Raw genomic sequence first — 19,614 nt, 5'->3', positions numbered from 1 at the left:
GCAAGCCTACTAGCCAAAGTGACCATCTCTGCAAGGGCAAAATTCCTCTCAAGCATCAAAGATGCATTCTCCTCCTCTAGTTTAACAACCTTAGCTTCTAGCTCCTGTATAGTGACCTTCTGTGAATCCATTAAGGCTATGGCAGTAGTCATTTGATTGTGGATATCACTGAGGGTAGCCCTTTTTGAAGACAGATCCTCCAGTGCCTTACTCAATTGACTAGTGAGGGAATCCACCTTGGCTTGCATGGAAGTGTAAACACTGGTGTACAGTGTCCGAAGATAGGAAGTAAGGGAAGTCTCCAAAGTAGACTGGACATTGGAAACCATCTGTTGAAACATGGGTCCAGCTAAAATGGTTTGTAATGATGAAGGGATCTGTGAATCTAATTTTCCTTCCTTTTGAGCAGCAAATATATTGGTGCAAGAAAGGAATGAAGGAAGGGCACTGCCAGACACAGCAGGAGTGGATGTTTGCACCACTGGATCTTGGACAGAAGGATTGGAAGGTCCCTTTGTGCAAAGGCGTTTCTTTCTAGAAAAAATAATAGGCGACTCTTCATCTTCTGAATTAAGCTGCATGGGCCTAGGAGAAGAAACTGATACTGTAGGCTGCACTGGTAAAGGAGCTCAATCTGGTGCTGGAACATCACCAGGAGGAGATGCAAAAGTAAGGATCCTCTGTAGGAAGGCACCATAAGAAACAATACTATTTTGACCCTTCTTGACACGCTAGAAATGTTGATCCATCTTAGATAATAGGAAGCTTGTCCAGTTGAATTTAGCTCCCTCCAGAATCTTCACAGAAGTTGTGAATAATTCTTTTGATAGGTATTTGGATGCAGCCTTTCCTGACATGAACCGGTCCTGGAGGAACTGGCATAACTGCTTCCAGACTGGAGAAGAAATGTGGGCAACAGACACCCTTGAGCTATTAATGAGCTGGTTAAGAAGCAAGGGAGTGGAAGTTTCCTTCTTCATCAGTGTGACTATCTCCTCAGCCGTCACTGGTTACCACTGGGCACAAAGGAAGCAGATAAGGGCAAACATAATGCTTCACTGATATTGGCTACTGATTAAAAAAATGTCCAGTTGTAAGCCAGGCCAGACTGGTTTTTGTAAGAAGCGAGGAAAGAATAACACATCTTCTTATCCATAGGTGGTAAAGTGAGAGCCACAAATGGGCGAAGGCCAGCTTGTCAAATACAATCTGCCTCTAACAGAAGAGAATAGTCATGGATCGCAAGAGGAACATGCTGGACCACAATTGGAGGCGTAGAAAGAGGTGCCATTCAAACTATAGTAAAAAAAAAACCCACACACACAACCAGGAAAACAAAAAGAAAACCTGCAAAACCCAAAAACAAACACAAGACTGAGACCATCGACAGGAAACCGACTAATTGATATGACTGACTGAACCATAACAACCCCTAAGCAAACCACATCCTAGAAAAAAAACAGCATGACCTCTACACACGTGCGACCGAAAGCGTCATGCTATGCATACATACATGCACCCTGTAACCCTGTATCAGGCAGAAAATAAAATAAAACTACATTCCATAGCCCAGGCAGAGACTCAAAAAAAAAATCATGACGCAATCAGATATTCTGACTAAAAATGAGAATAAATACCATGTTGACTAATGTCAGATTACTACTCCCATTCCCACGTAGCGTTCACGTCCTACAGTGCGGTGGCGTGTGTGAGTGAAACTAACGACTCATTTTTTATTATATAAACAATTAAGCATCGTTCATTATTAAATTAACCCATTAATGCATGGTGAGTCGACATCGTAACCCAACCCCACTCAGATTTTGACATGACTGGACTGACTGACTAGGTCTCTAATAATGCAGTTCCTTATTATAATTAGATGATGTATGGCACTTGCGTGCATGCATGCGTGACTTTGGGGGTTGATTTTAATTACAAGTTAATGTGTCTGAAACGCGTGTGCATGTGCATTTGTGAATTGATTTTAATTTACAACTTATGTGGGTTAGGGTGCAAAGGTGCACATGCAACGGCGGGGATTCTTTTTATAATTAACATCCGGTTCATTTTATTTACAATTTATGAGGTGCAGTCTATTAATTATGTGTGTGCAACGTTCGGTTGATTTTATTTACAATTAATGTGTGTTATTGTGCAAGTGAGAGGGGGGAAAAGAAAGAAACTTGGTAATGTGTGGGTCTGCCTGTGAAGTCTGAAATCACAACCTCCAAAAGTGGAATGCCCAGTCCACAAAAATCCACAAAACGGTCAAACAGTCGACTGCTAAGAGTCGTCCTATTGGATAGAAAAACAAAATCGAGCTAACACCATGACCACAACAAAGAACAATGAAACGGATGACCAAAAGAAAAGAAGAAAAAAAATGTATGTCTTGGATTTATTTGGATGTGTGGATTTGTAGGGTTTGGTTAAGTTGAAGTGTGTGTTTTGAGTTTTGTTTGTGTGTCTCTCAGTTTATGGTGTTGGTTGTTTGTGTATTGTTTTTTTTTTAATCGGTTTTTTTTAAATAAGAATTTGTTTTGTTTTGTTTGGTTAAGTTGTTTTTTGTTTTTATGGTGTATGGTTTTATATTTGTTTTTGTTTTTGTTTGGGATTTGTGGTGTTTTCTATTTGTTTGTGTTTTTTTTTTTTAACTTTTAACCAAGAACCCAAATTTTCCCACTACGAGGACAGAAACCCATATTGTTTCAATGTGATGGAAATATTCATTTGATGTTGGGGAGGTTCGAAAAATTTTGTTTATAATAAATACATTGTCATGAGATGTTTCCAAAAAAAATAAGTTCCCAACATTATGTGAATATTATTTATTCCAAGAAAAATTCCAAAATAGAAAAGAGGGTAAATGTGATGGTCTGAGTTTTTTATTTATTTTTTTGATTTATTTTCTGATTTTTAAGTATTTTTTGGATTTTTTATCAATTTCCATCAATTTAGAAAGAATTTCAACCAATTTGAAACTTTCAGGAATTTTTTAATAGAATTTTTCAAAAAGAAAAATTATTAAACTGTGGAAAAAGGTGTTAGCAATTTCTAGTAATTTTTCTGAATTTGTTTTGAATTTTTTATGATTTTTTTCAAATTTTAAATGTGTTTAATGGATTTTGTGATTTAAAAATGATTTTCGGGATTTCAAAAATGAATACCCGGACACGCGTGAACAGCTGCGTGTGAACGAACCAGCACGCACCACCTCATGGACAAGTCCAAACGCGTGTCTTGCGCGTGAACAGTCGCAAAGAGACGCAATCACACGTACACGCATGCGAACGACAGTGAAAGAACCTGCGCATGCAGAAAATGGCCCGAAAGAGGCCCGAAAGAGTGGGATGGCAAGGCATGAATGGGGGCCGGCAGAGGGTTGTTCCTGTGGGAGGTGGGCGTGTGTTCACAGGTTGAGGTGTGTTGGGAGGGTTGAAGTGGGTTGGGGTGGGAATAGGGTCCTACAGGAGAGTGTGGGCTGGAGGGGGGAAGGGGGGCCTGAGAGGGAGGTGAGAAGGGGGGCCTGAGAATCCGGGGGGAATAAAGGCATGCACATGCAAAAAAACACGAAAATTGGCCCTGAAAACACATACGGGGATTAATTTTGAGAAATCCGCTCGTCGAAATGCAGGGCGGAAAGAAGGAAAAATGTGCAAAAGAAAGCACCCGACAACCCTATCATGTCAAAACACAGTTTTGATCGAGATAAGGCACGTTCACATGGGAAAAACGTAAAAATGACACACACAAATACGGTTGAAAATTAATAACAGAAGATCGGTTCACCGAAACAAAGGGCAGCAAAAACGACAAATGTGCGGAGGAAGGGGTTGCACATGGCTGTCACATTAAAATGCAGTTCCGATAGGGTTAGAAGGCGTTCACATGCAAAAAACATCAAAAGGACACTCAAAAACACATTTAAAAATTAATAATTAAAAATCCAAAAGTCGGAATAGGGGGGAGAAAAAAGGAAAAATGTAGGGAAAGACGCGGAGGACACGGTTGTCAAGTCAAACTAGAATTCCGATGCAAATAAGGCACGTTCACATAGAAAAATGTCAAAAATATGCACAAAAAGGTCCCGAAAAACCGCAAAAATTAATATTGGACAAATTGTGCATCGGAATGACACGGAGTAAAAACAAAAAAAGTCAGGGAAAAAGTGGAGGATAGGGCTATCATGTCAGATCACTGTTCCGAAGCAAGAAAAGCGCGTTCACATGGGAAACCGTCTAATGTACGCAAAATCCCTCAAAAATTAATAACTTAAAAACTGTGCATCGGAATAGGGGTGGGTAAAAAGGAAAATTGGACAGTTCGAAGGGACAAACAAGACTATAAGGGCAAATGGGGATTTTGCTGAACAGAGGGTGCATTCACATAGAAACACATCAAAATAAGGGAGAAAGAGAAACGGAGGAGGAACAGCCCTAAGGGAGGGGTGACAATGGACGAGTGGGTGGGGAAGGGACCCCAGGAGGGTAAAAGAAAGTCATGGCATACATTCATGATCAAAGTGAGGCATATGCAAGGCGGTATACCACATAGACGTGTAAGGGCACGTCCCCACATTTAAAACATTAACGGCTAGAGAAATGCATCACGACAACCTACGATTCGACAATCAACTAGACGCTAACAGATTGGACGCTAACGTCCCCACACTTAACACCTTAACATACACGTGCAATCAGAAGATATGGTTAAGAAAACTTGGCCTATGTGGCAGATAGTTGAAATCGATTGTCGATGTCGCGCATTGTGTCTCAGGCGGCGGTGGGAGGTACCAGAGCTCGCTCTGCAACAGACGTGTCCAGCATGGCAGGGACCATGTAACAGCACCCAAGGAGGTAGCTAATGGATGAATCTCGCCGGGTCGGTGTCGTTGACGAAGGATAGTCACTCAGCTTCTTACAGCACTCAGATGGGATGAGAGAACAGTCACTTGCCCCATTACGGACATCACTCGATAAATAATGATTGAAACCCATATCTCACAACCGGTTTAGGAACTGACAAGGGGGATGGTGCAGAGGAGTACACCAGGGTGCACAGTTGATGGTGCATTAGTGCGTCCAACCTGGCTGGCATAGGTGCAGGCAAGAAGAAAGGCCAAGGAGCCTTATAGTGCAGTGTACAGAACAGGGTGACGTGTCCTGTGATGACGGCAGAGACCTACCCCGTGGGTGCATAGGGAAAAGAGAACATACCTGACTCCAAAGGTCGTAACGTCCCTCAATCATCACCTCTCGGTAATTGATTGAAGAAACTCCAGTCACACTCAGTCCACCCTCTATCTCACGCTCTGTTGAAAGATACAGAGGGTAGCCATGTCTTGAAACCCATTGATGTAATCCTCACGGTCACTTGTGCAAAGGTTGTATGCCTTGTGCGCATTTGATGGTGCAACTGTGCACCCCGCCCAATGCCGACATACAGTGCGAGAAGGAAGGCCAGGGAGCCTTATAGTGCAGTGCACAAGAATAGATCGTGCTTTGTGCATTGAGAGGCCCATCCCGTGCGTGCAACACTCAATTCGCACATCGTACCTCTCATTTGATTTGAAGGGAAAAGACTGGACCCTCTGTCTCACACTCGTTTGATAGTTACAGAGGGCAACCCATACGTACTTCCCCATCCGGTTATGATGAAAGCTCGCGTCACTCGATTGTTTGTTGATGAAGATCGTGTCGTCAGTTGTTGAAGAGGCGTACCTAGGGAGGTAGCCATCAAATCAACGTTGTGTTAGATAGGAACATGGCGTCTACTAGAGGACTGTCAAATACTCTGTAGAAAGGCACATGACACAGCATACCAAGGGAGGCAGCTTCGGAACTGATTGCGTCTCTTTGCGACTGTTCACGCGCAAGACACGCGTTTGGACTTGTCCATGAGGTGGTGCGTGCTGGTTCGTTCACACGCAGCTGTTCACGCGTGTCCGGGTATTCATTTTTGAAATCCCGAAAATCATTTTTAAATCACAAAATCCATTAAACACATTTAAAATTTGAAAAAAATCATAAAAAATTCAAAAAAGGCATGCACATGCAAAAAAGGCCAATTTTCACCCATTCTCACACATTTTTGAATGTGTGGGCTGGAGGGGGGAATAAAGGCATGCACATGCAAAAAAACACGAAAATTGGCCCTGAAAACACATACGGGGATTAATTTTGAGAAATCCGCTCGTCGAAATGCAGGGCGGAAAGAAGGAAAAATGTGCAAAAGAAAGCACCCGACAACCCTATCATGTCAAAACACAGTTTTGATCGAGATAAGGCACGTTCACATGGGAAAAACGTAAAAATGACACACACAAATACGGTTGAAAATTAATAACAGAAGATCGGTTCACCGAAACAAAGGGCAGCAAAAACGACAAATGTGCGGAGGAAGGGGTTGCACATGGCTGTCACATTAAAATGCAGTTCCGATAGGGTTAGAAGGCGTTCACATGCAAAAAACATCAAAAGGACACTCAAAAACACATTTAAAAATTAATAATTAAAAATCCAAAAGTCGGAATAGGGGGGAGAAAAAAGGAAAAATGTAGGGAAAGACGCGGAGGACACGGTTGTCAAGTCAAACTAGAATTCCGATGCAAATAAGGCACGTTCACATAGAAAAATGTCAAAAATATGCACAAAAAGGTCCCGAAAAACCGCAAAAATTAATATTGGACAAATTGTGCATCGGAATGACACGGAGTAAAAACAAAAAAAGTCAGGGAAAAAGTGGAGGATAGGGCTATCATGTCAGATCACTGTTCCGAAGCAAGAAAAGCGCGTTCACATGGGAAACCGTCTAATGTACGCAAAATCCCTCAAAAATTAATAACTTAAAAACTGTGCATCGGAATAGGGGTGGGTAAAAAGGAAAATTGGACAGTTCGAAGGGACAAACAAGACTATAAGGGCAAATGGGGATTTTGCTGAACAGAGGGTGCATTCACATAGAAACACATCAAAATAAGGGAGAAAGAGAAACGGAGGAGGAACAGCCCTAAGGGAGGGGTGACAATGGACGAGTGGGTGGGGAAGGGACCCCAGGAGGGTAAAAGAAAGTCATGGCATACATTCATGATCAAAGTGAGGCATATGCAAGGCGGTATACCACATAGACGTGTAAGGGCACGTCCCCACATTTAAAACATTAACGGCTAGAGAAATGCATCACGACAACCTACGATTCGACAATCAACTAGACGCTAACAGATTGGACGCTAACGTCCCCACACTTAACACCTTAACATACACGTGCAATCAGAAGATATGGTTAAGAAAACTTGGCCTATGTGGCAGATAGTTGAAATCGATTGTCGATGTCGCGCATTGTGTCTCAGGCGGCGGTGGGAGGTACCAGAGCTCGCTCTGCAACAGACGTGTCCAGCATGGCAGGGACCATGTAACAGCACCCAAGGAGGTAGCTAATGGATGAATCTCGCCGGGTCGGTGTCGTTGACGAAGGATAGTCACTCAGCTTCTTACAGCACTCAGATGGGATGAGAGAACAGTCACTTGCCCCATTACGGACATCACTCGATAAATAATGATTGAAACCCATATCTCACAACCGGTTTAGGAACTGACAAGGGGGATGGTGCAGAGGAGTACACCAGGGTGCACAGTTGATGGTGCATTAGTGCGTCCAACCTGGCTGGCATAGGTGCAGGCAAGAAGAAAGGCCAAGGAGCCTTATAGTGCAGTGTACAGAACAGGGTGACGTGTCCTGTGATGACGGCAGAGACCTACCCCGTGGGTGCATAGGGAAAAGAGAACATACCTGACTCCAAAGGTCGTAACGTCCCTCAATCATCACCTCTCGGTAATTGATTGAAGAAACTCCAGTCACACTCAGTCCACCCTCTATCTCACGCTCTGTTGAAAGATACAGAGGGTAGCCATGTCTTGAAACCCATTGATGTAATCCTCACGGTCACTTGTGCAAAGGTTGTATGCCTTGTGCGCATTTGATGGTGCAACTGTGCACCCCGCCCAATGCCGACATACAGTGCGAGAAGGAAGGCCAGGGAGCCTTATAGTGCAGTGCACAAGAATAGATCGTGCTTTGTGCATTGAGAGGCCCATCCCGTGCGTGCAACACTCAATTCGCACATCGTACCTCTCATTTGATTTGAAGGGAAAAGACTGGACCCTCTGTCTCACACTCGTTTGATAGTTACAGAGGGCAACCCATACGTACTTCCCCATCCGGTTATGATGAAAGCTCGCGTCACTCGATTGTTTGTTGATGAAGATCGTGTCGTCAGTTGTTGAAGAGGCGTACCTAGGGAGGTAGCCATCAAATCAACGTTGTGTTAGATAGGAACATGGCGTCTGCTAGAGGACTGTCAAATACTCTGTAGAAAGGCACATGACACAGCATACCAAGGGAGGCAGCTTCGGAACTGATTGCGTCTCTTTGCGACTGTTCACGCGCAAGACACGCGTTTGGACTTGTCCATGAGGTGGTGCGTGCTGGTTCGTTCACACGCAGCTGTTCACGCGTGTCCGGGTATTCATTTTTGAAATCCCGAAAATCATTTTTAAATCACAAAATCCATTAAACACATTTAAAATTTGAAAAAAATCATAAAAAATTCAAAAAAGGCATGCACATGCAAAAAAGGCCAATTTTCACCCATTCTCACACATTTTTGAATGTGTGGGCTGGAGGGGGGAATAAAGGCATGCACATGCAAAAAAACACGAAAATTGGCCCTGAAAACACATACGGGGATTAATTTTGAGAAATCCGCTCGTCGAAATGCAGGGCGGAAAGAAGGAAAAATGTGCAAAAGAAAGCACCCGACAACCCTATCATGTCAAAACACAGTTTTGATCGAGATAAGGCACGTTCACATGGGAAAAACGTAAAAATGACACACACAAATACGGTTGAAAATTAATAACAGAAGATCGGTTCACCGAAACAAAGGGCAGCAAAAACGACAAATGTGCGGAGGAAGGGGTTGCACATGGCTGTCACATTAAAATGCAGTTCCGATAGGGTTAGAAGGCGTTCACATGCAAAAAACATCAAAAGGACACTCAAAAACACATTTAAAAATTAATAATTAAAAATCCAAAAGTCGGAATAGGGGGGAGAAAAAAGGAAAAATGTAGGGAAAGACGCGGAGGACACGGTTGTCAAGTCAAACTAGAATTCCGATGCAAATAAGGCACGTTCACATAGAAAAATGTCAAAAATATGCACAAAAAGGTCCCGAAAAACCGCAAAAATTAATATTGGACAAATTGTGCATCGGAATGACACGGAGTAAAAACAAAAAAAGTCAGGGAAAAAGTGGAGGATAGGGCTATCATGTCAGATCACTGTTCCGAAGCAAGAAAAGCGCGTTCACATGGGAAACCGTCTAATGTACGCAAAATCCCTCAAAAATTAATAACTTAAAAACTGTGCATCGGAATAGGGGTGGGTAAAAAGGAAAATTGGACAGTTCGAAGGGACAAACAAGACTATAAGGGCAAATGGGGATTTTGCTGAACAGAGGGTGCATTCACATAGAAACACATCAAAATAAGGGAGAAAGAGAAACGGAGGAGGAACAGCCCTAAGGGAGGGGTGACAATGGACGAGTGGGTGGGGAAGGGACCCCAGGAGGGTAAAAGAAAGTCATGGCATACATTCATGATCAAAGTGAGGCATATGCAAGGCGGTATACCACATAGACGTGTAAGGGCACGTCCCCACATTTAAAACATTAACGGCTAGAGAAATGCATCACGACAACCTACGATTCGACAATCAACTAGACGCTAACAGATTGGACGCTAACGTCCCCACACTTAACACCTTAACATACACGTGCAATCAGAAGATATGGTTAAGAAAACTTGGCCTATGTGGCAGATAGTTGAAATCGATTGTCGATGTCGCGCATTGTGTCTCAGGCGGCGGTGGGAGGTACCAGAGCTCGCTCTGCAACAGACGTGTCCAGCATGGCAGGGACCATGTAACAGCACCCAAGGAGGTAGCTAATGGATGAATCTCGCCGGGTCGGTGTCGTTGACGAAGGATAGTCACTCAGCTTCTTACAGCACTCAGATGGGATGAGAGAACAGTCACTTGCCCCATTACGGACATCACTCGATAAATAATGATTGAAACCCATATCTCACAACCGGTTTAGGAACTGACAAGGGGGATGGTGCAGAGGAGTACACCAGGGTGCACAGTTGATGGTGCATTAGTGCGTCCAACCTGGCTGGCATAGGTGCAGGCAAGAAGAAAGGCCAAGGAGCCTTATAGTGCAGTGTACAGAACAGGGTGACGTGTCCTGTGATGACGGCAGAGACCTACCCCGTGGGTGCATAGGGAAAAGAGAACATACCTGACTCCAAAGGTCGTAACGTCCCTCAATCATCACCTCTCGGTAATTGATTGAAGAAACTCCAGTCACACTCAGTCCACCCTCTATCTCACGCTCTGTTGAAAGATACAGAGGGTAGCCATGTCTTGAAACCCATTGATGTAATCCTCACGGTCACTTGTGCAAAGGTTGTATGCCTTGTGCGCATTTGATGGTGCAACTGTGCACCCCGCCCAATGCCGACATACAGTGCGAGAAGGAAGGCCAGGGAGCCTTATAGTGCAGTGCACAAGAATAGATCGTGCTTTGTGCATTGAGAGGCCCATCCCGTGCGTGCAACACTCAATTCGCACATCGTACCTCTCATTTGATTTGAAGGGAAAAGACTGGACCCTCTGTCTCACACTCGTTTGATAGTTACAGAGGGCAACCCATACGTACTTCCCCATCCGGTTATGATGAAAGCTCGCGTCACTCGATTGTTTGTTGATGAAGATCGTGTCGTCAGTTGTTGAAGAGGCGTACCTAGGGAGGTAGCCATCAAATCAACGTTGTGTTAGATAGGAACATGGCGTCTGCTAGAGGACTGTCAAATACTCTGTAGAAAGGCACATGACACAGCATACCAAGGGAGGCAGCTTCGGAACTGAATCCTGGGGATGTCAAGTGATGAATCCACTTTCTGGACTGCTGGGTGTTGCCACCTTTTCCACAGCTAGCTTCCCGCCCAAGGGTGTTGACCACATTTTCTTGGAACGAGGCCTGCCATGACAGGGAATTTCTTCCTTTTCTCCCATAACAGTTTTTTTTTCTTTTTCTTTTCTTATTTTTTTTCTTTTTTCCTTTTTTTTCTCCTATTCTTGAGGGTGTCTCCATCTTTTCTCAAAGAATAGGTCGGCATGACAGGGACCGAATTCCTTTTTCCCCATGACCGATATGTATTTTTTTTTTCGAATTAAGTAAAGGAATGATAGAAATACCATTTGTCAGAACCGTCCTCGCCACTGTCGCTAGTGGAAAATAGAGGATAAGAGATCAGGGGCGGGAGGTGGGACTGAGGGGACAGAGGGTTGCGTCCACCTCATCAGGAGTGGCTGAAGAATGGCTATCAGAAGTAGTATCATAAGAGTTATAGTGGCGCACCAACGGGGGAAAGGATCAGGTGACTGTGATTGTCAAGATCCCCAAGGAGAGATGTACTTCTTCAGGTGATAGCCATTAATCAGGAAGGGATCATCACAGGCATCAACGATCTGCACTTGGACAGAGCTAGTAGGGTTGATAGCAAGTACCTTATATGGGCCCATCCACTGCTGTTGAAGCTTGCCAAGAAACTTGCCAAATTGTGAATCATAGGCTAGGACCAAATCACCTTCTTTGAACTCCTTGTGCTTGATGAAGCTGTCATGGTAGGCCTTACATCGAGCTTGCGTGGCTTCCATGCACTGTAGAGCCATCCTACGAGTTTCATTCAAACATTCCAAGTGCAGGAGACGACGTTGCAATGAATCATCATCCCCCAAATGCTCTTTGATAGCCACTCGCAAAGAGAGCAATTCCAGTTCAACAAGGAAAATAGCTTCTGTACCATACACCAGCTAGAAAGGGGTGTGTCTTGTAGCTGCTTTATGGAAGGTTCTGTACGCCCAGAGGGCCTCTGTAAGTTGATCATCCTAGTCGCGAATCATTCTTGTCAGAATCGAGCAAAGGATGTGATTGGTGACTTTGACTTGGCCGTTGGCTCTAGGGTAGTAAGGAGTGGACTTGCGATGGCGGATCTTATATAGCTCTGTCAACTCTTCCATGACTTTATTAATGAAATGAGTGCCTCTGTCACTTACCAGCTCTAGGGGACTGCCAAAATGGGTGATGATATTCTCGTACAAGAACAAAGCTATTATGTTACCATCATCTCGGTTTAAGGCTTTAGCTTCACACAACTTTGTGACATAATCCGTACATACCAGGATGTATCTGTTCTGTTTTCTTCTGGTGGGAGGATCGATTGGGCCGACGAAGTCGATCCCCCACTTCTCGAATGGTTTCAAAGGAAGGATACGTTGCAGTGGCACAGCGCTGGTCTTAGTGGGTTTCCCCATCCACTGACAGGTATCACATCGCTTTCAGTAGTCATAGGCATCCTTATGAATGGTTGGCCACCAGTAACCTACTAGCAAAGCCTTCCTGGCTGTAGCTTCTCTTGCAAAGTGGCCTCCACATGGCTCGTCATGGCAAGCCTTCAAAACAATCCCAATCTCATCTCCTACAACACATCTTCTGAGCACTTCATCTTTGCCTTTCTTGTACAGTGCACCGCCTAATAGGGTGTAGGGGGTTGATCTAATTTCGAGGGGGCCTTTTGACATAGGACAGCACCTAGCCCTTCAACTAATACATCTATGTGTACATGGAACTCCTTCGTCCAGTCAGGAGACTGTAAAATAGGTGCTTGAATCAGGCACTATTTTAGGGTATTAGAGGCCTCTTCACAGTCATCCGTCCAAAGGAAATCAGCTTCTTTCCTTAGGAACTTGTGCAAAGGGGCTGCCTTGGTTGAAAAATGGGCTATGAACCTTCTATAGTAACCCACATGGCCTAGGAATCCCCTCAATTTCTTAAGGTTGGTGAGTGCTATCAGAGCTGCGATCTTCTCGATCTTTGCAGGGTCTGTTGATATCCCTTTTGCAAAGACAATATGGCCCAACAGAACTCCAGAAGAGACTCCAAAGATGCATTTGTCGAGGTTGAGAGAGATCCCATACTCCCGGCATCGGTCAAATCATTGTTCCAAATGTCCCCAATGTTCATGGATCAAACTATAGACACACAATTCATCCAAATATACCTCAATAAAGTCATGCAGATGATTTTGGAATGCAACCATCATGACTCACTGGAAGGTAGCAGGGGCATTGCAGAGCCCAAACGGCATCACTTGGTAAGCGTAGGTCCCCCATTCTGTGGTGAAGGTTGTTTTGGACTGATCTTCTTCTGCTATCTGCACTTGGTTGTATCCACTGAAGCCATCTAACAAGGAGTAAAGCTCATGTCCTGCCACTATGTCCAACAGCTGGTCTGTAAAAGGGATAGGAAGTGATCCTTCTTCGTCTTGGAATTCAACTTACAGAAATCCACACATATACGAAGCTTGCCATTCTTCTTGGGTACAACCACGATGGGTGAGACCCATTCTCTATTGGCCACTGGATAGATGAACTCCGCTTCCAAAAGCTTCAACAGCTCTGCTTTCACCAGTGTGGAATAATTCGGGTTCATTCGCCTCTGTCGTTGCCAACCTGGCTTGGCATCAAGCTCCAAGTCAATATGATGCTGACATATTGTGGGATCAATCCCCTTTAGGTCTTTGTAGGACCATGCAAACACATCCAAAGTTTCTTTCAACAAGTTGTACAATGTTAACAACTCCTCTTCTGGTAGGCTGCTACCCACCTTCAAGTGCCGTTCAGTGACATCTGCATCCACAAAGGTTAACTACCTTTCACCTTCTACTTCATGGATGAAGGTCCCACAGACTGCTTCTGGGTACAGATCCAACTCCTTCAAGGGGGTGGTGTCCTCTTCTGATGTCCCACTAGACCCAACGTCTTCTTTCAATAAGGACTTAGGTTGCTCCTTGAAATGCTGAAATGGGATCAGCATTGTCTCAGTTTTTTTTTAAATGTTAATTACCTTAGAGCTTGAGGACTCCTCTTCAGAGGATGCATCCAGGAATGTCACATAACAGGGGCTCTCAGAATTCTATTGCGGCCTTGGGACTAGTACTTGTTAACAAGGAGCATCATCATCATCCTTTCTTGACAAGTGTGGATGGGTGCGACAAGAACCATTGATAAAAGACAGCTTATTTTGCTTGATCCACTTCTTATATAGGCTTTGCCTATGGAAAGATCAATTTACCAATCCAAAGGGTACCGTTGCCATTCTGTCCCACAGTATGGAGTCTTCTGCCTTTGAAGTTTCTGGAACTCCCTCCTCATCTATGCCTTCTATGGGTGGAGTGATTTCTTCTGTCTCGCTTTCAAAGTCTCCTTCTTCAGATTCATCATCATCCTCTTCAGACTCCGGCTCTGCCTCTGTAGGCGCTCTATAAGAGAAGAACAGATCCTCTGCTTCGCCTTCTGCCTCTGTCTCTAACTCTGCTATCGCCATGTAACAGGGAGAGCAGTACATCCATGCTTCTATCTCACTGTCAGAAGTGATTTCGGAAATCATTCCTGGTTCAAACAGGAAGTATTCACCCATTGATAATGGCTTTGCATCTTTTGGGAGTTGGCTTACAGTACCCACTGTTAGGGAATGTGCCTCTGTTTTCTTGGGAAGGATCTGTTTGACAGCATCTTCTTCTGTTGATGTTCCATCTGTAGCCTCATTGGGGGATTCAGAAAATAACTCCAAGGAGGTGGATCCATGTCCTTTTTTAGCACCATATAGCTTCAGCACCACTTTATTGGGTCCTCTACCCAAGGTCAAGGTTCCTTTGAACAAATCCGTCCTTGCTTTGGCTTCAAAAAGCCATGTTTTGCCCAGTAATAGGGGGTAAGATGTACCATAAGAGTTTGGCTTCACCACCAGATAGGTTAGCCAATAATCTTTTCCAGCCACTGTAGTCTTCACATATGGGAGAATGCCCAAAGGCTTGATCCTGCTCTGATCCGCCAATCTGATGAGCCATTGAGTTGGTTGCACACCTTGTAGGCCTAGATCCTTCATTGTCACAGCCGTCATAATGTTCACTGATAAGCCACCATCAATCAATGCATTTGCAATAAAGCAACCTTCTATCCACATGCCAGTCTCTGGGGTACCAGGATCTAGGAAGGCATTAGCCACATCCACTTCTTTTATAGGATCTGGAGCTTTGTTGGACTTTGTTGCTGTTGAGGGAGCAATCCTTAAGCCACATCTTCTTATCAGTATACTTTTGAATCTTTTTCGACAACTGGGAGATAACATCAACAATTGCCGAAATGTAAGGTTTGGTTTAAAGGTATCTAGATCTTTGACCAGATTGTATTCCTTAATAGGATCCACTGGCTTCTCCAACCGGTTAGGGAATGGGGCGACACCCATTTTCATTTTCCTTTTTTCTTCCAACAGGGGCATCATGGGGACTTCTTCTGCCACTTGTGGCACTTCCTCCTCTTCTATCTCCTGGACCTCTGGTCCTGTCTCTGGAACTGTCTGTGTGACTCTCTATGGCACTGCAGTGCTCTGTACGGCACTATCATGCTCTATTCTGTTCTTCTGTTGGAAGATTGAACTTCACTGTTCTGGCAGGAGGATTATTTTCTTTCTGGACAGGTGGTTCCTTCTTCTTTGCACGCGTGATGGCAGCAACTTCCAATTCCACTAAATTGAAGGTAGGCTCTTGGGCCTTGGACGGATTATCAGTAGCACTGTTTTTCACTAGGACTGGGCTTGGACAATCTTTTGTAGTGTGGCCTTCTCCTTTGCATCAACTGCATAAGGACTTGTAATCCACTGACCTTCTGGGATTTGGATAATTTGGTGAAATGTGTCCCTTTTCTCCGCATCTGTAGCACTCCACTTCTGATCTCTAACCACTGCCAGACTTTCTTCCTCTGTAACTTTGGGATGGAAACCTCCTTGGACCGAAATTAGGACCAAACTCTCTAGGCTTGGGTCCAATATCGTGTGTTGTCATTTTGGATTCTAGCAAATTGAATCTTGCATCTTCTTCCTTCCTTCTCCTATCATGCATCTCCTTCGGAGAGCAAATATCCTCTATATGGTTCTTCCTAAGATAGTAAGAGCGGAAAGCTCCAGGGACTGTTGGCTTTCGTGTACATTCAATGGCTAAATGGCCGACATTTACCACACCAAGTATTTGACCGCATCACATCTCTTCCTGCTCCTGCAACGTTGGATATGCTAGCGGTATTCACTTTCAGTGTCTGCAACTGCTCTGTAGTCACATCCATCAACTCCTTTTTGATATTTGCAACTGAGTTGGATAAATAATCCTTCAAGCTTTCTCCTCTAGAGGCACTGGCAGTAGAGTTTTGAGGAGTCTATGTAATCACTGCATAAACAGGTTGGGCTGGTCCAGAGGGGTCTCTGTTCTGATTCTGATTCAGAGCTCCTGTTCGAACTGTTGGCTGTTGGCTCCAGTTGGTAGGGTTCCACTGTTGTTGTTGATTTGGCATTGGAAAATTTGTTTGGGACCATTGTTGTTGTGGTTGAACCATCATTTGAGGCATTGATTGTGGCCACTGTGGATTTGGTGTATTGTACTGTGATACTGGGGGCATCTGTTGGATAGGGTTAGGGGACAGTCCCTGGGATTGTATTTGGTGGGTACATCATCCTTGGCATCAGAGGAGGTGGGACTCCTCTTCCTGGATTCATCGCCAATCTAGCTTCCACTTCATCGTATAGTCTTGCACCTTCTGTTGTTGCAGCTTGCAGTGTGGCTGGTCTTTGCAGCTCCACAAACTTACGGACTTCTGGTTATAATCCTCTAAGAAATACTCCCTTCTGAATGCCATCATCTAGATTATGGTTGGTCCATCTCTTCAGGATGGATTCCATTTGTGAGACATAAGCTTCTACTCTTTCCCTAGAGGACTGACTTAAATTCATGAACTCCTCTCGCATCCGCTCTTTAAAACCTTCACTCCTGAATTTAGTGAGGAAGGCCAACTTCAGGTCATCCCATGTGCCAAAAGTTCATGTTGCTTGTCTCTCATACCACTGAAATGCTGCGCCCTTGACAGTGGCGGGGAAGATTACCAACCAATGCTCAGGGGTTCTGGCATTGTTAGCCACACATGCTACCATAAACTCTACTACATGAAGATCAGGGTCTTCATTGTACTCTCCCTTAAAAATTGGCAATGGGACTACATTCTCTAGCCTATCATCAATATTTTCAGGACGGATCTGGCTTGGAAGTGGACCTCTAGCAGGAGGAGGAAGGGCTTGATGTGCCATTGGGACTTCTGTAAAGAGTTCCGCAAGGGCGTCAAAGGCGGCTTCTCCTGCTAGCTCATTCTCGACTTTGATTCTTGCTTTCTCTCTTCTCACATACCTCTGAAGTCGTTCTAGTGCTTGTCTCCTGATGGTGTCATTCATGAGGGGGTTGGCTCCCACTATGTTGTTAGTGCTCCACAGAGGGATAACAGAAGGCTTCACTCTCTGAAGGACTCTCTTGCCAACATTTCTTCTACTTCTTCCTTTTCAACGTCTCTGAATTTTGATTTCATGCCACTGCACAGAGGAAGGTATTTGGTTCTGAAGGTGTCAAAATACATACGTCTAAGCATTGTGGTGGTGCCATCATCATAGTAATGCTAGCTCTTGATGGTTTCAATAGTGTATGTTGTAAAGAACACTCTGTCTACCAACTTCCAGTGGGTTGCCAATTGGACAAACAAAAGATTGTCAGAACACCAAGCATCCCACGTATCTTACTGTTAAGCGTCTACGAACAAGTCCTAGCTCTGTTCCTTCTTATTTTTGTGAACCTCCACAGGTCACGACTCCTGAAGCTTCTTGACTATTTCCCACTTGATGATGTCTGGAAATTCTTCAATGAAGGCCAAATCCTCCATTGATACTCATTCTCTCTATTCTACTCTTCAGTTTTGTGGGAGGAACTTTGCAACTGTGATGCAACTTTCTACAGCTTCAAAGGGTAGTGAAAACAGACCGTCACAAAGGGACTTTATCAGAATGGCATTGTGCTTTCTCCATTGGGGAATGAATCTTTTGTAGAATGTTTCCTTCGCAATAAAGGCTTGCAATTCTTCAACAGTGTGCAGGAACTCTACTATCCATTGATTTACTTCTTTTTCCACAGTGCCACTTCTTCCATTTTCAGCCTCTGTTTGTGCTTGTTGATGGCAATTTTCCCCGGCCACGCACCAAAAACATGGAGCCTCAAGAGAGACACCAAGGAAATAGGGTTTCTAATGCAAGAAAATCTATCTTGTCATCATCAACAAGCTTTTTTATTAGGTTTTATATTATCACAATGAAGAAAAGAACACCAGCCACAACAAATCTTCATGCAGCATCATGTAGATCTCCCACGGATTTGATAGAATCAACCATAATCTTTATAATCTTCATAATATCCATCAAAAGAACAAATAACACAAAGAAATACACCATGTTTGAATGGAAATACATCACTTATTATTCATCTTCAATATCTTCATAGTTCTCTCTCTTAATCTCTCATATACAATTACACTGTTTTCATAAAATTGACTATATCTGACTCTCTCTTTCTCTCTCTCCATCAATAGTACATCATGTCCTCACTATAATAATCAATAATCACACATAATACTCCTCTCTTAGGTCGTGGATACACCTTCCAAAAAGGTATGTCTGATATGAAAAGTCACCAGAGACTTCATAGTGTCCTGTGAGATCTATCTTCTGTAACCTTCTGTGAATCTTCAGCAGTTACTTCTTCACTTCAATTAGCTTGGATGGAACTTCCATTCATTCTTTCCTAAGACAAAAACACTTCCCAAAATATCCACACATCCATCACAACACTCAACAGAAACAACAGAACAGAACCACATAGCAACAGAAGTACAGAACAACAAAGCTACAGAAGCTTACAGAACTTCACAGAAGATCAACAAAACCCATAAAAATCATAAAAACCAAAACAAAACCAATGCAATATTTCATAAACCTCTTCACACAACTTCAATCATCTCTCAAAACATTCATTCAACCATCTCTACTACCAAAACAGAAATAAAACAGAAGAAAATCAGACCTTACAGGACCAAACATCCTCATCGAAAACCATCAAAAACCCTTCAAACTTATCCAAACCTTTCCACACACTTCAAAATATCTTCAAATTCAAACAATCACTCATAAAAAACAACCATTTATCATCAAAAACAACAAAAAATCAGCCCAAAAACCAACATATTTCACACTCTCAACAGACCTAAAAAATTCCACACATTTGATGTGGTCAGGCTCTTGTCCAAATTTCTCCAGGTACTTGGCTAGGCTTCATTGCTTCACAACCCTTTTGGGAGCCTCCTCCTTAGCCATCACCTCTGCAATATTGTGGATGCTTCGGAACTCGAGCTGATTATAGGCACGATTTTTTAGGAAAATGCCATACTTTGCTCTTTTCTCATCCATGAATGGAAGGTAGTGAGCACAATCTTGTTGTGATGCCATCTTCAGCTCCTATCATGAAACCATGGTTCACCATTAGCATTCTTAAGACACTTTCTTACTAAAAG

This window comes from Lygodium microphyllum, chromosome 18, assembly GCF_053477565.2.
Source record: "Lygodium microphyllum isolate KBCC chromosome 18, Lygodium_microphyllum_v1.1.10, whole genome shotgun sequence".
NCBI classification, from domain to species: Eukaryota; Viridiplantae; Streptophyta; class Polypodiopsida; order Schizaeales; family Lygodiaceae; genus Lygodium; species Lygodium microphyllum.
Note: the sequence above shows the minus strand (reverse complement) of the source record.